Source organism: Schistocerca piceifrons, chromosome 3, assembly GCF_021461385.2.
Source record: "Schistocerca piceifrons isolate TAMUIC-IGC-003096 chromosome 3, iqSchPice1.1, whole genome shotgun sequence".
In the NCBI taxonomy this organism is placed as follows: Eukaryota; Metazoa; Arthropoda; class Insecta; order Orthoptera; family Acrididae; genus Schistocerca; species Schistocerca piceifrons.
In genome coordinates, this window is record NC_060140.1 from 287901092 (window position 1) to 287917298 (window position 16207).

Below are 16207 nucleotides of genomic sequence, written 5' to 3' on the forward strand. Positions count from 1 at the left end.
CTGCAAATCACATAGGCTTTAACAGCCACATTGAACAATGGAAATAAATAGTAGCGAACGAGGTTTGGGGAGGATCTAATAAACCAGGCTGAAGAAAACGTTCATTCACCTTGATTGTGATACCAACACCAAACCACCTTTCAGTAAACAACTTGGACATCTAACAGCAATCATCATCCTTGGTTGGCATTACAAATTACAATACTCAACCGCTGCAAACGTTCCATGGTTTACACAGTAGATTTTCTCAATCTCTACGTCGTCCAGTAGTACAGAAACTGTAAGATCATTCCGTCCATTCCACAGGGAATTTCAACAAAACTAACTGATATCACTCAGCAGAAAGATTCTATAAGGGACTTGGGTGCATTCCTCCAACTTACCAGAACTACAAAAGCTTTGTCAGTGCTGTAATAAACCTCGTGAAAGATAGTATTCCTGTGGAATTCATCCCAGGCTGATATATCACAAAACCATATAATCAGACCGTTGAATGTGGAGGCACGGATATTGAGGTTGAATGTCTACTAAGTCTGGACGCAGTGAGGCGTGTCAGAGGTTGGAAACCATGGAACACCAGCAATACCTATTCACTACAATCTAGGTTCGAAGGTTACAATCATAACTTTTATGAAACTAATTACATGTTAACAAACAGGGTTGTAAATCACACTGTGAAACCGTCATCTATTACCTGAGGAGAACTTGTGTTATTGCCAACCGGCCGAATGGAAAAAAATTTCCGCTCATATTTTGGTAGTATCCATTTGGAGCTTCTGTTTCATTGCAGGAAATATTCAATAAAGTCGCTGTCAAGATTTGTCACTGATGTGATGAAATCAGGAAATAAATAGAACCTATTCAAGAGAGCAAAATCAGTTGATGTATTTAAATCAGGTAAGTCAAAACAGATACCATACAATTACTCTCTGTCACTATATTCACTCCAAACTATTGGAGATGGTCATTTATAATGGTATACGACACACACATTAAATAAAAGAGGTTTCGAGCAAGACGGTTTCCATCAAAAAAGGAGCTGCTCAGACTAAGTATAGTGCTGGCCACCTGTAAACAGATACGACTGCAGAAGCATCTAAAGACTTCTGTTTCGTCCTCAACCTGACAGCAGCATATGACGCAATCTGGATATAGGATTGAACTCGCAAGTGTTTGAGCATTATACCCTGCCGAAAAATAGTCCACATACTGAAGTAAGCGCTCAGCAGAAGATCTTTTGAAGTCAACATCAGAAAAGAAAGGAGAAAACTAATGAAACTTAACAATAAACTTCCTCTAGGATCCCACTTCGTTTTAGTCTGTATACAGCCACCATGTCTTAAGTTGATTATATAAAACTCGAGTATTCAAACACTCTTGCACAATACTTGTGAACGGTTCAGCTTACTCCAATCAAAACAAGGTCAAGTGTTTCCACCTGAACAACTGATTGGCCAAGTAGAAACCTACAATTAATCTTGAGAACATCGTTCGCATCCGCAATGAAGCTTCAACAAACCTTGACGTGACGCTAGACAGAACTTCGAGCTACACGCAACATCAAGCAAACACTGCCGCGAAGCACTGAACCAGGAAAAACCTTCTGGAAAAATTATATAGTAACACATTCAGATCGTCGCCCTCTACTCTCAATGTTTCAACTCTGAGTGCCAAGACAGTGAAGGTACTACACCGTAGCTTGCCACTAGTACCTAGAATAATATCTATTGCTTGTTACGCTCAGCCATATTCACTTATACCGAGTGCAACAAGACTATGCTATTGTGAGATAACATTAAAACTCAATCTAATCCTTCACTCCCACCTACCGTCCAGAAGGTGTGGGAATTGACTAATGTCCTCGAGTATTCGGACACCCCTATGTAATGCGAGATCGATGGGTAGGTGTCACGAGAGATGGAGAGTATTGTGTTGTCAGTAGAGATGCAGCAACAGCAGAATTGGTGAGTCAGGAGAGCTCAATGACTTGGAATGTCGACTGCTCATTGGATGTCACCCGAGCAACAAATCCGTCAGGGACATTGCAACCCCTCTAAAGTTCCCGAAGTCGAATGTTAATGATGATTTTGTGAAATAGAAATGCGATGGAACAATTACAGCAATACGAAGACCAGGCAGTCCTCAAGCACTGATGGACAGGGACTGCTGAGCATTGCGGAGGGTGGTTGTAAAATATTGTATGAAATTAGTGGAGGTTAGCAATATTATGAAAAGGAAAGTTGCTACTAATCATATAGCGGATATGCTGAGTCGCAGATAGGCACAGCAAAAAGATTTTCACAATTAAAGCTTTCAGCTATTGGCCTTCATCCACAGTAGATACACACACACACACACACACACACACACACACACACACACACACGCAAACAAACTCACATACACAACTGCAGTCTCAGGCAACTGAAACCATACTGTGAGCAGCAGCACCAGTGCATGATGGGTGTGGCGAATGGGTGGGGGCAAGGAGGAGGCTGGGGCAGGGAGGGGGAGAGTCAGTATGGTGGAGGTGGCAGACGGTGAAGTGCTGCAGATTTGACGGTGAGCCGGGGAAAGGTGGGGAGGGAGGCAGGAGAAGTAGTGGAAAAGGAGAGAAATAGAGTTGTGTGTGAGCTGCATTTGCATGTGTGTGTGTGTGTGTGTGTGTGTGTGTGTGTGTGTGTGAATGTATGTATCTACTGTTGACGAAGGCCAATGGCCGAAAGTTTTAATTGTGAAAGTCTTTTTGTTGTGCTGATCTGCGACTCAGCATCTCCGCTACATGGTGAGTGGCAAATTTCCTTCTCATTATACTCCATCCTGGATTTTCCATCGTTTGAAATTAGTGGAGGGTATCACTCATGAGTCCCAAAGTGCTACCGTCAGTACAGACTGTGCGTAGGAAGTTTAAAGAAAATACAGTTACTGAGTAGCTCCACGTTTTTGTGTCATCAGTCTTCTGACTGGGTTGATGTGGCCTGCCACAAATTCCTTTCCTTCTTCGTCTCAGAGTAACACGTGCAACCTGAGTCCTCGATTATTTGCTGGATGCATTAAAACCTTTTCTTTCCTCTGCAATTAGTACCCTCTACAGATTCCTCTAGTAACTTGGAAGTTATTCTGTGATGTCTTTCAAGATGTCCTACCATCCTGTACCTTCTTTTCGTCGGTGGTTTCCACATATTCCTTTCCTCTCTGACTCTATGGACAACCTCCTCATTCCCTACCTTGTCAGTCCACCTAATTTTCAACATTCTCCTGTAGCACCACATCTCAAATGCTTCGATTCTCTTCTGTTCCGGTTTCCCACTGCCCATGCTCCACATCAGCAGCAAATTTCTGTAGTCAATGATAAGCGAGGCTTGAGGTTTTGCCAATGTCGATGCTCCACATAAGCTAAACATTTTTGTAGTCAATCATAAGCGGTGCTTGAGGTGGGTGCACAGTGGATGACTGGAAACTAGTGATTTGCGTGATGAATGACGCCACTCCCTGCGGCAGTCCAATGGAAGGACTTAGGTGCGACGAACGCACACTGAACGCTCCATGCTATCACATGTAGTACGAACAGTGACGTACAGAGGAGATGGTATTACGTTATGCCGACGTTTTTTGTTTGTGTATGGTCCCCTTATAACACTTAAGAAAACACTAAATACGAAACGATATGCATACATTTGGCAGCATTATGTACAGCATACAGTAGAGTGATAGTTAACGACAATGACTGTATCAGCATGGCAACACACACTGTCATAAAGCAGTATGTGAGGCAATGGTTTGTGGACAATAACGTTCCTGAAATGGACTGACCTGCTCAAAGTCTCAAAGTCCCAACTTTAACACCTTTGGTATTGCTCAGAATGTCGACTGCGCTCCAGACCCTAGCATCCAACATCACTACCTTTGAAATTCCTGGCAGATTAAAACTGTGTGCCGGGCCGAGACTCGAACTCTTGCCCGCGAAAGGCAAATGTCCCGAGTTCGAGTCTCGGCCCGGCACACAGTTTTAATCTGCCAGGAAGTTTCATATCAGCGCACACTCCGCTGCAGAGTGGAAATCTCATTCTGATCACTACCTTTCCTGGTTTCGGCTCTTGAGGAAGAATGAACTGCCTTTCCTCCACAGACATGCAGACACGAACGTTCACACATCATGAAGGCAAAGGGCGAACACAATCTATGTTAATCGCCTCTAATAGATGTCCCAATATTTTTTATCAGATACTGTATTTGCTGACAATTTTAAAATGGCGGAAACAGTAATCTTCGCCAATATGTGCCTATGACCTTCTCCGAATCACCGAAAAAATATAGATGGCTGTTTGTTTGTGCCCCTTGTGATTTAGGTCCTTTTGTTTTTCGTATAATCTTTTATACTAACTTTATAAAGGTATTATGTGAATGGTCATATGTGACTTGCAATTCGTTAAATAAGCAAGTTATTTTATTAATAGCGTGCATATTCCAATTCAACAGTTATCGTATACTAATAAACCACACTGCAATGAATTTCTTACATCACAAAAAAAGCAGAATGTACAATCAGTACACCTCACAATTCCAAATCAAGTTGTATGCCATGTTGTTGTCGTGATCTTCAGTCCGAAGACTGGTTTGACGCAGCTCTCCATGCAACTCTATGCTGTGCAAGCCTCTTCATCTCCGAGTAACTACTGCAACCTACATCGTTCTGAATCTGCTTAGTGTATTCATCTCTTGGTCTCCCTCTACGATTTTTACCCTCCACGCTTTCCTCCAGTACTAAACTGGCGATCCCTTGATGCCTCAGAACGTGTCCTACCAACCGATACCTTCTTCTAGTCAAGTTGTGTCACAAATTCCTCTTCTCCTAATTCCTCTCAGTACCACCTCAGTTACGTGATCTCACCCTCTAATTTTCAGCATTATTCTGTAACAGCACAGTTCAAAAGTTTCTATTCTCTTCTAGTGTAAACTGTTTATCGTCCATGTTTCACATTCATGCATGGCTACACTTCATACAAATACTTTCAGAAAAAACTTCCTGACACTTAAATCTATAGTCTATGTTAACAAACTTCTCTTCATCAGAAATGCTTTTTTTTGTCATCGCCAGTCTACATTTTATATCCTCTCTATTTCGACCATCATCAGTTATTTTGATTCCCAAATAGCAGAACTCATCTACTGCTTTGAGTGTGTCACTTCGTAATCTAATTCCCTCAGCACCATCTGATTTAATTCGGCTGCATTCTTTTATCCTCATTTTGCTTTTGTTTATTTTCATCTCACATCCTCCTTTGAAGACATTGTCAAATGTCATGTAACAGATTGATAACCTTACAGCACACTGACTAACAAGTTATCAGCATCTTGACAATGTACTGGTTAACGGTTTATTAATGTGCACATGTTAATTTGTCATTTTCTGACCAACGATAGCAATAGTCAAATGTAAGTGCAACTGTAGAGGCATAAAAGAAAACAAACTCTATTGAGAAGGTTAGTGGGAAAGACCTAAAATGGTATTTAAATAAATATCCAACGTTACTCCGTACGAAACAGAACGGATTATTTTTGTGTCATTAGTGTTCTGACAGGGTTGACGAAGCCCACCGCAAATTCCTGACCTAAGCTATCCTCTACATTTCAGAGCAGCAGTTGCAATCTACGTCTTCTTGGATGTATTCCGATCTCTGACTTCCAGGAAGTTTTTACCCTCTACAGTTCTCTTTAGTAGTCTCGCTTCCCGAGCACGGGGTCCCGGGTTCGATTCCCGACAGGGTCAGAGATTTTCACCTGCCTCGAGATGACTGAGTGTTTGTGTTGTACTCATCATTTCATCATCATTCATGGAAGTGGCGAGATTGGACTGAGCGAAGGTTGGGAATTCGAACGGGCGCTGATAACCGCGCAGTTGAGCGCCCCACAAACCAACCATCATCATCATCATCATCGTCATCTCTCTAGTATCATGGAGGTTATTTCCTGATGACTCAACATATGTCCTATCATCCTTTCCCATCTTCTTGTCGGTGTTTTCTATATATTCGTTCGGCATCGATGTTGTGTAGAACCTTCTCATTCGTTATCAGTCCATCTAATTGTCAACTTTCTTCTGTAGCACCACATCCCCGACGCTTCGATTCTCCTCTGTTCCGGTTTTCCCAATGTCTATGAGTCACTACCATAAAATCCTGTACTCCAAACGTATATTCTCAGACATTTCTTCCTAAAATGAAGACGTATTTTTGACACCAGTAAACTTCTGTTGCTCAAGAACGTCCTCTTTGCTTGTGCTAGTCTGCTTCTTATGTCCACCTTGTTTCGTCCGTCATAGGTTATTTTGCGTTGAAGGTAGCAGAATTCCTTAACTTCGTCTCCTTCGTGATCACCAGTTTTGATCTTAAGCTCCTCGCTACCTACATTCTCTCTACTTTTGTCTCTTTCCGGTTTCTTCTCAATGCACATTCTGTACACATTCAACAGATACTGTGAAACTTCTCTTCACTTTTGCTGACGATAGCATTGTCACCAGAAGCACTTTTCATTGATACCCTTTGACACTGAGTTTTAATCGCACTCTTGAGGCTTTCTGTGAGTGATTCAGCTGCCAGCGGCCGCCACTTTGAATTCCCGCCGAGTGGCGCCTCCGGCATTGGCAGTGTCTGAGAGGACGCACGGGATCGGTCCCGATGTGCTCCTGGCAGCGTGCGGGCAAAACCTTCCGGAGTCCGGAGTGGGACGACAAAAAGTTCTCGCTGCCTCAGAGACTGCTGATGAAGAGTGACCGGAAGTTCCAAGCCGTTGTGAGATCAAGTGAGCATTAAGAATTGTATGAAGGGGCCCTCTGGAACTGCTGCATACAGCTATTCGCCGAATTGTGGGCTCTGAGCGACGTTAAACAGCCACACAAAAAAGGTGATATTGGCCGAGATGGCCGTTTGCAGCTGTTAGCTGCTTTGGGAGCTTGTAGGAGGGCATTTACTTCACACACGATTGAGTGGAGTACATTACTGGTGCGCATCGTGGCTATTGTACTGAGTCAACGTGATTTTGGATGCACGTGTTTGTCTTGACAAGAACCATATTTATTGCATTGTGTTGAGTCTGTGTACCCTGTTATTCATTTGATTATTCTTGAAAAACGTGTCGTTCACATTTGGGGAGGAGACCTGTATATTGGTAATGTTAATGTGTGAGCTATCTGTTCAAAGTAGTAACGGACTTGTCTATTGTCTAAGGTTTAGCTGTGGTCGTTTTAATATTATTTATTCTGAAATGCAGGACAGTAAACTCAGTTAGTAAATTCAAAACTTTATTTTTGATTCCTGGTGAGACCTATGCGATTTCTGTCTGCAATGTTTATTAATGGGATTTATTCCTTATGCAAAGATTATCTGTGGGTGCTTTAAAATTGTTTAACCTAAATGCAAAAAAGTGAATCCAGTATATAATTTGACTGTAGTTTCGGTTGATTTCAAGTACGTTTGTGTAATGCTGGTTCATTAGTTGAAGTCTTAATGTTAATTGTTTCTTAGAGGTAAAAGAGGAATTAAAGTTTAAATCCAAATTTTCCCTGCTCATTGGTTTTAATAGTTGTATTTACAAAAAAAACATTGTGTGATAAAACTGTTCTATCGATCCTCTTGTAAGGCTAACTGGAGGTTCAGCTCTTGAGTTTTCTGTTTACATATTTGTATGTAATAAAAGAATGAACTTAGTTCATTGGAATGTCATTACGAATGCCTGTAAAATCCAGCACCACCACTCCATTGCCACGCCACACTTCCTTTTATTTCCGTCATTGCTCTTTTATTTCCGTCATTGCTTCTGCGATGCATAGTTGAACAGCAGGGTAAGAGGACTGTCTCCTTGTCTTACACCATCATTAATACGATCACTTTGTTCTTGTTCTTCCTATCTTATTGTTCTCCCTTGATTCTTATAGATATTGTATATTGCTTGTCTTTCCCTATAGGCTCTTGTCTTTTTTTCAGAATTTCGAACACCTTCCACCATTTTATGTTGTAGAAAGGTTCTTTAGGTCGTCATAACCAATGAACGTGTCCTCATTTTTCTTCAGTCTTTCTTCCATTCTCAAGCGAACGTACAACTACCTCTCTGGTGCCCTGATCTTTCCTAAAGTCAAACTGATCGTCGACCAGTTGAAGTATTTGTTCTGTTATCGAATGTTTCTTCGCAGTTACCTTCTTTGAACCTCGGTATGATTGCCCAAAACCTGTTATTGCCGTTTTTAGAGATGTCCACTCCTCTTCAGCTGAATTGCATACTGTCCTATTTATTATCGTAGTATCCATATCTTTAGCGAGATTCAAAGGCCTCTCATCATCTCTCAATTCTTCAGTATACCATTATCTTCCACATTGACGATTCTGTCAAATTTCAGTCTACTCTTCATCGCTACTGATTTGTGATCTGAGTCTATATCTGCCACTGGGTACGCCTTACATTCCTATATGTGGTTTCGGAATCTCTGTCCGACCATGATGTACTCCATCTGGAATTTTCTCGTGTCTCCAAGTCTTTCCCCAAGTACACCTCCTCCTCTTGTGATTCTTGAAGAGTACTCGCTAATACCATCTGAGATTCATAGCGAAAATCAATTAGTGTTTCCCTTCTCTCGTACCTATTGTCAAGTCCATATTCTCCCACAACTCTTTCTTCTCTTTCTTCCCCTATAGCCGCGATCCAAACCTCCATGGATGAAGGAGATGACCGTCGACTATGTTTTCGGTGAAGGGGAGGAAATGGAACTTTACTACGGATGATAACTGCAAAATGCTCGCAACGTGCTCATATCCACACCGAGATACCGTAAGCTCCTCGCAAAGTATTTATGCAGCGTTTTCCTTAACCCCTCTCCGCCACGCCCCCCCCCCTCCCCCTATTTGCGGCTGTCAGGCTCAGTCTGACGTTCCGTCCAGCATCACATTGCAAACAGAAAGTCCTGAATTGTATGTAGTGAGAAAGAAAAGAGACTGCCTGATTTTTGGTAAGCTACATTCATCGAGGCTTTAACAAAGCAGAATGAGTCAACTGTAAATTTTTACATGTAATTTTTGGAACAGAAAACCCTGATGGTAACGTACAAGATCTACATCTATATCTACATTTATACTCCGCAAGCCACCCAACGGTGTGTGGCGGAGGGCACTTTACGTGCCACTGTCATTACCTCCCTTTTCTGTTTCAGTCGCGTATGGTTCGCGGGAAGAACGACTGTCTGAAAGCCTCCGTGCGCGCTCGAATCTCTCTAATTTTACATTCGTGATCTCCTCGGGAGGTATAAGTAGGGGGAAGCAATATATTCTATACCTCATCCAGAAACGCACCCTCTCGAAACCTGGACAGCAAGCTACACCGCGATGCAGGGCGCCTCTCTTGCAGAGTCTGCCACTTGAGTTTGCTAAACATCTCCGTAACGCTATCACTCTTACCAAATAACCCTGTGACGAAACGCGCCGCTCTTCTTTGGATCTTCTCTATCTCCTCCGTCAACCCGATCTGGTACGGATCCCACACTGATGAGCAATACTCAAGTATAGGTCGAACGAGGGTTTTGTAAGCCACCTCCTTTGTTGATGGACTACATTTTCTAAGGTCTCTCCCAATGAATCTCAACCTGGTACCCGCCTTACCAACAATTAATTTTATATGCTCATCCCACTTCAAATCGTTTTCCACGCATACTCCCAGATAGTTTACAGAAGTAACTGCTACCAGTGATTGTTCCGCTATCATATATACAATAAAGGATCCTTCTTTCTATGTATTCGCAATATATTACATTTGTCTGTGTTAAGGGTCAATTGCCACTCCCTGCACCAAGTGCCTATCCGCTGCAGATCTTCCTACATTTCGCTACAATTTTCTAATTCTGCAACTTCTCTGCATACTACAGCATCATCCGCGAAAAGCCGTATGGAACTTCCGACACTATCTACTAGGTCATTTATATATATTGTGAAAAGCAATGGTCCCATAACACTCCCCTGTGGCACCCCAGAGGTTACTTTAACGTCTGTGGACGTCTCTCCATTGATAACAACATGCTGTGTTCTGTTTGCTAAAAACTCTTCAATCCAGTCACACAGCTGGTCTGATATTCCGTAGGCTCTTACTTTGTTTAACAGGCGACAGTGCGGAACTGTATCGAACGCCTTCCGGAAGTCAGGGAAAATAACATCTACCTGGGAGCCGGTATCTAATATTTTCTGCGTCTCATGAACAAATAAAGCGAGTTGGGTCTCACACGATCGCTGTTTCCGGAATCCATGTTGATTCCTACAGAGTAGATTCTGGGTTTCCAGAAACGACATGATACTCGAGCAAAAAACATGTTCTAAAATTCTACAACAGATCGACGTCGGAGATATAGGTCTATAGTTTTGCGCATCTGCTCGACGACTTCTTGAAGACTGGGACTACCTGTGCTCTTTTCCAATCATTTGGAACCTTCCGTTCCTCTAGAGACTTGCGGTACACGGCTGTTAGAAGGGGGCAAGTTCTTTCGCGTACTCTGTGTAGAATCGAATTGGTATCCCGTCAGGTCCAGTGGACTTTCCTCTGTTGAGTGATTCCAGTTGCTTTTCTATTCCTTGGACACTTATTTCGATGTCAGCCATTTTTTCGTTTGTGCGAGGATTTAGAGAAGGAACTGCAGTGCGGTCTTCCTCTGTGTAACAGCTTTGGAAAAAGGTGTTTAGTATTTCAGCTTTACGCGTATCATCCTCTGTTTCAATGCCATCATCATCCCAGAGTGTCTGGATATGCTGTTTCGAGCCACTTACTGATTTAACGTAAGACCAGAACTTCCTAGGATTTTCTGTCAAGTCGGTACATAGAATTTTACTTTCGAATTCACTGAACGCTTCACGCATAGCCCTCCGTGCGCTAACTTTGACATCGTTTAGGTTCTGTTTGTCTGAGAGGTTTTGGCTGCGTTTAAACTTGGAGTGAAGCTCTCTCTGCTTTCGCAGTAGTTTCCTAACTTTGTTGTTGAACCACGGTGGGTTTTTCCCGTCCCTCACAGTTTTACTCGGCACGTACCTGTCCAATTGCTTTCTAGAAGAAACATTCTTTTACCTGAAGCTGTACGAACAATCTACCAACATTGTTTTCGTTTTGTTTTGAAATTATGTTTCATAGGGTTTACATTTGTACACTAACTATTAAAACAGGTAAAAGAAAATTATGTAACCCTGGATACGATCGCCTTGGGAGTATTTTTGGGAGTGTCTAGAGGCAACAACTGAAGATTGATAGTTCATTTTTTAATGGTAGGCTAAATGTGGCAGTATCTAGTAGAGGTACGTTTCAAAAAAAGCGGCGGGGTTAGAGTCGTTCACTAGTAATCAAAACGTCTTAAGTCCCGGATTCCATCCCAGCCACTGCTTATTATATTTTTATCTCCGTTTACATATTGAATTACCCGTTCAGTATTGCAATATACTTCCTCTATCTCTCCAGCTTCTATTTGCGACGTTGGCATGTACAGTTGAACTATCGTTTTTGTCGTTGGCTTGCTGTCGGATCTGATGAGAACAACACTACCCCAGAACTGTTCACATTAGCTCATTCTCTGCCCTACTTTCCTGTTTCCAACGAATCCTACTTTCGTTATACTATTTGCTGCTGCTGTTGATATTACCCTATATTTGTCTGCCCAAAAATCCTTTCTTCCTCTCTTTCGCTTCTCTGACTTCCACTATACCTAGAATGAGCCTTTGTACTTCCTTTTCGCCGGCCGCGGTGGTCTAGTGGTTCTAGGCGCGCAGTCCGGAACCGCAGGACTGCTACGGTCGCAGGTTCGAATCCTGCCTCGGGCATGGATGTGTGTGATGTCCTTAGGTTAGTTAGGTTTAATTAGTTCTAAGTTCTAGGCGACTAATGACCTCAGAAGTTAAGTCGCATAGTGCTCAGAGCCGTTTGAACCATTTGAACTTCCTTTTCGAGATTGTCTACCTTTTCTACTACGTTCAAACTGCTGACATTCCATGCTCCGACTCGTAGAATGTTGTCCCGTCGTTGGTTATTGTATCTTTTTCTCATGGTCATCTCCCACCTGGGGCAGCCTCCTTCAGGAGATGAAATGTGGAACCAATCGAAAATCTTTTGCTAATGGTGAGACCATGACACTTTTTCAATTAATGTTCACATGTCCTACGGATACACGTCATGTGTCTTTAATGCTGTGGTTTCCATTGTCTTATGAATCCTCATACCACTGATCATTTCTGATTCTTCCACCATTTTCCACCCCAAGGGCAAGAAAGTGCCTTGAACCTCTGTCCACTCCTCCTCCTTGTTTGACAAGGCCTTTGGCAGAACGAGCGTGATGTCTTCTGCGGGAAGTCTTCGGCCACCATTGCTCATGGTCTTCATCCAAAATTTAAGCAGTGGCTGGGATGGAACCCGGAACTTAAACACCCGCCCCTTTTTTTGAAAAGTACCTCTATTAGGTACTGCCACATTTAGCCTACCATTAAAAAATGAACTATCCATCTTCAGTCGTTGCGTCTAAGCACTTCCAAAAATTCTTCCAAGGTGACCATATCCAGAGTTCCATAATTTTCTTTTACATGGTTTAATAGTTAATGTGTACATATGTAAATACTATGAAACATAAATTCAAAACAAAATGAAAACGATGTTAGTAGATTGTTCGTACAGCTTCAGGTAAAAGAATGTTTCTTCTAGAAAGCAACTGGATGTACCTTGTACACTGAAATCAGGGTTTTCTATTTCCAACAATGCCATGTAAAAATTTACAATTGACTCATTCTGCTTTGTTAAAGCCTCGATGAATGTAGCTTCCCAAAAATCAGGCAGTCTCTTTTCTTTCTCACTACATACAATTCAGGACTTTCTGTTTGCAATGTGATGCTGCACGGAATTTCAGACTGAGCCGAACACCCTCAAAGTGGGGGAGGGGGCGGGTAGGGGTTAAGGAAAACGCTGCATAAATACTTTGCGAGGAGCTTACGGTACCTCGGTGTGGATTTGAACGCGTTGCGAGAATTTTGCAATTACTATCGGTAGTCAAGTTCCACTTCCTCTCCTTCACCGAAGACAGTAGGTGGTCATCTCCTTGATCCATGTAACTGCATGGTATTTTGCGTGGGGATAGTAATATTCATCATCCACACAGAGTCCGAGATTCGATTACATTAGGTGTGACACGAAGGTAAGAAGCTAAGGCCTTCTGTGTCAGTCGCCGAACTCTGGACGACGACACGCGCGTGAAGTGACGGTCACCAGTGTCCACAAGGCGACTGACACACACAGTTGTTACGGCTACTACAAGCCACACCACAAGTTGGGAAACGGGGCCAAATTTCTAGAGTTGAGATTTTCACAAATGTTTTATTCGTATCTTACAGACACTAGCAGTACGTCAATAAATAGCCTTTTAAACACGCCGCTAACGGCAATCAAGTAATTTATAGCAATACAACAATTTAAAAAAATTAAAAACATTAGTAAACAGGCTACTAAAGTAAATACAGAACTTTGTTAATAAGGTACGGTGAGGTAGTGAAGTTACCTACACCGCCATTAAAAAAATTCAACAGGTCTCAGGAAACACACGATTAACGGCAATAAAAGAAATTTACAAACTTGGAGGAATTTAAAAAAAATTTAAACAAGAGTGTCCTGGAATATCATTAGAACATAACAGATATGACGGACCCGTGTAAGGCGGCCACAAATCACCCACTCAGGGATGCTCAGGCTAGACAGAATACTGACCAATTTAAATACACCCGTAAACACAATTGCCACTCTCAGGCTGGTTACTGCAGCGACTTTTAGCCAGCGAAAACTTGTTATAAGATGGCTTAACTTGCTGACAGAATTACAGCTAACCTCGTGCAAGGAAACATTACATCACACAGTCCTGAATGAGCGACCACATGATCAACCAACAAGAAGCATGAATTTACTCATAACGCACGACAGAATAGAAAAACAATTAAACTGCCAAAACTACATCTCCCATAAGACAGTAACGAGAGGAGGAGGAAAGATCACTGCCTTCAATTACACCGGTGCCAGGGACAGGAAACCCGGTCGCTGGAGGCCACAAGGCAGAAGAGACGCTGTTTACACAAAATTATTACTTAATGATTAAACCTTCCACTAACTTAGCTTGTAATTATGCTCGAACAGGCAGTACACGACCTCCGATGACAAGGATCCACACATCGGACCGCGCACGCGTCGCCAGCGTACCCAACATGCGACGGTCACGCGACAACACGCTCTGTCACCGGAGTTCACGTCTTCTCTGCAACGTTGACGGGTAGTAGCCGCTCCTTCATGTTAGGTGTCTCCTTTTAAACTCCATTGTTGAAACGGAGGATTTAAAGAAACTTGTTAACGTCCCACCAAGGCGAAATGAACAGCAACTACTCGTGGGGCGATTCTGTATACAAGCAACACGCGGGGAGCTCTTCTGTCAACTCGATCCGCTCGATACACACAACCGACACACATCACCTGGCGACTCGGTACAACCGACCACGCCTGCTTCGCGCTGGAGAGCCACACTACCCTCCCGTGTCCACCACACTCACTCCGCGCCACCCCCTCCTTCCGCGCCACCACACGAGGTTACATCCGGTCAAAGACCTCACTTCCTCCATAGCAGTTTCCCGGAAGCAAAAACGCAGATATCGATAGCAGAGGGAAAAGACAACCAAGCAGCCACTTAATGACAGACAACATATCAAACAAACATAACAGGGGAAGAAAAGGAAAACCAATGCAATCCAAACACAAGGTGTAGCACGAGGCGATACACGGCTCAGCGACGTTAATTCGATAGTATGGAGCAGGTGTCTAATCGAATACTTTTTGGTGGTGGCTTGATACCACATCATCCGCACGTTGGTGGGTAGAAAGTGGTGGTGTATCGTTTTCCACAGTTGCGGCACATGGAGAGCTGGATACTTAGTTCTATCAAATTATGCGGAAACGCTTGTAGGAAGGCAGTGTAAGCGTCTTATGCCTTCGTCGGGCGTGTTGTGGGATCGGAGATCACATAGATCATTCGAGAATGAATGTCGATACATGGGAGAGCTAAGCAGTCGCAGCCCTTTATTGCGCAGGGAGAGGGTGACCATGTCGTAGCGTACTCTAATACATTGATCAGCGTGCTGTTAGTGTGTAGAATGGGATGGCGTGGTCTACCTTTGTCTGACGGAGGGCAGATTGTGATGGCCTGGCGCTGCAGTCCTGGACTGTGCGGCAGGTCCCGGCGGAGGTTCGAGTCCTCCCTCGGGCATGGGTGTGAGTGTGTTTGTCCCTAGGATAATTTAGGTTAAGTAGTGTGTAAGCTTAGGGACTGATGACCTTAGCAGTTAAGTCCCATACGATTTCACGCACATTTGAACTTTTTTTTGTGATGGCCTGAAGGCTTGGCATGTACATTTTGGAAACAGCAAGACATGTCGGGTATTCGAGGACTGCTGAGGTGAGTGTTTTCAGGACTCGGCGAAACCAACGTTAAAGCACGTCCGGACGTCATGGTGTTGGGCGGCTACCCCTCATTACAGATGTCGGACGTTGTAGGATGGGCAGATAGGTAAAACAGGACAGGCAGTGAACTGTGCCGGAACTAACATCACACTTCAATGCTTCACAGAGTACATGTGTGTCTGAACACACAGTGCACCGAACACGATGGGCTTCCACAGGTGACGACCCGTGCATGTGCCAATGTTACCACCACCACACTGGCAACTACGACTGAAATGGGCACGTGACTGACGCCACTGGACGTTGGCGCAATGGTACAGCGTTGCATGGTCCAATGATTCCCGATACCTTCTTCATCGTGCCGACGGGAGGGGCGCGAATCCGTCGTCTTCCAGGGGAACAGCTCCTTGCACCTGTACTGCGGGACGGAGACTTGCTGGCGGCGGCTTCATTATACTCTGGGGAACATTCACGTAGGTAACCATGGGTCCAGTGGAGCTCGTGGAAGGCATCATGGCGGCCAACGAGTATCGTACACTGGTCGCAGACCATGTATATGCCTTCATGTCGATCATGTTACCCGAAGGCAGTGGCATTTTTAACAAGATAATGCGCCATGTTAGAAGTCCAGGAGTGTGATGGGGGTGGTTTGGGGAACACAGTGGCGAGTGCCAGTTGAAGTTAAGGCCCCTCAAATCACCAGGTCTGAACCCTATTC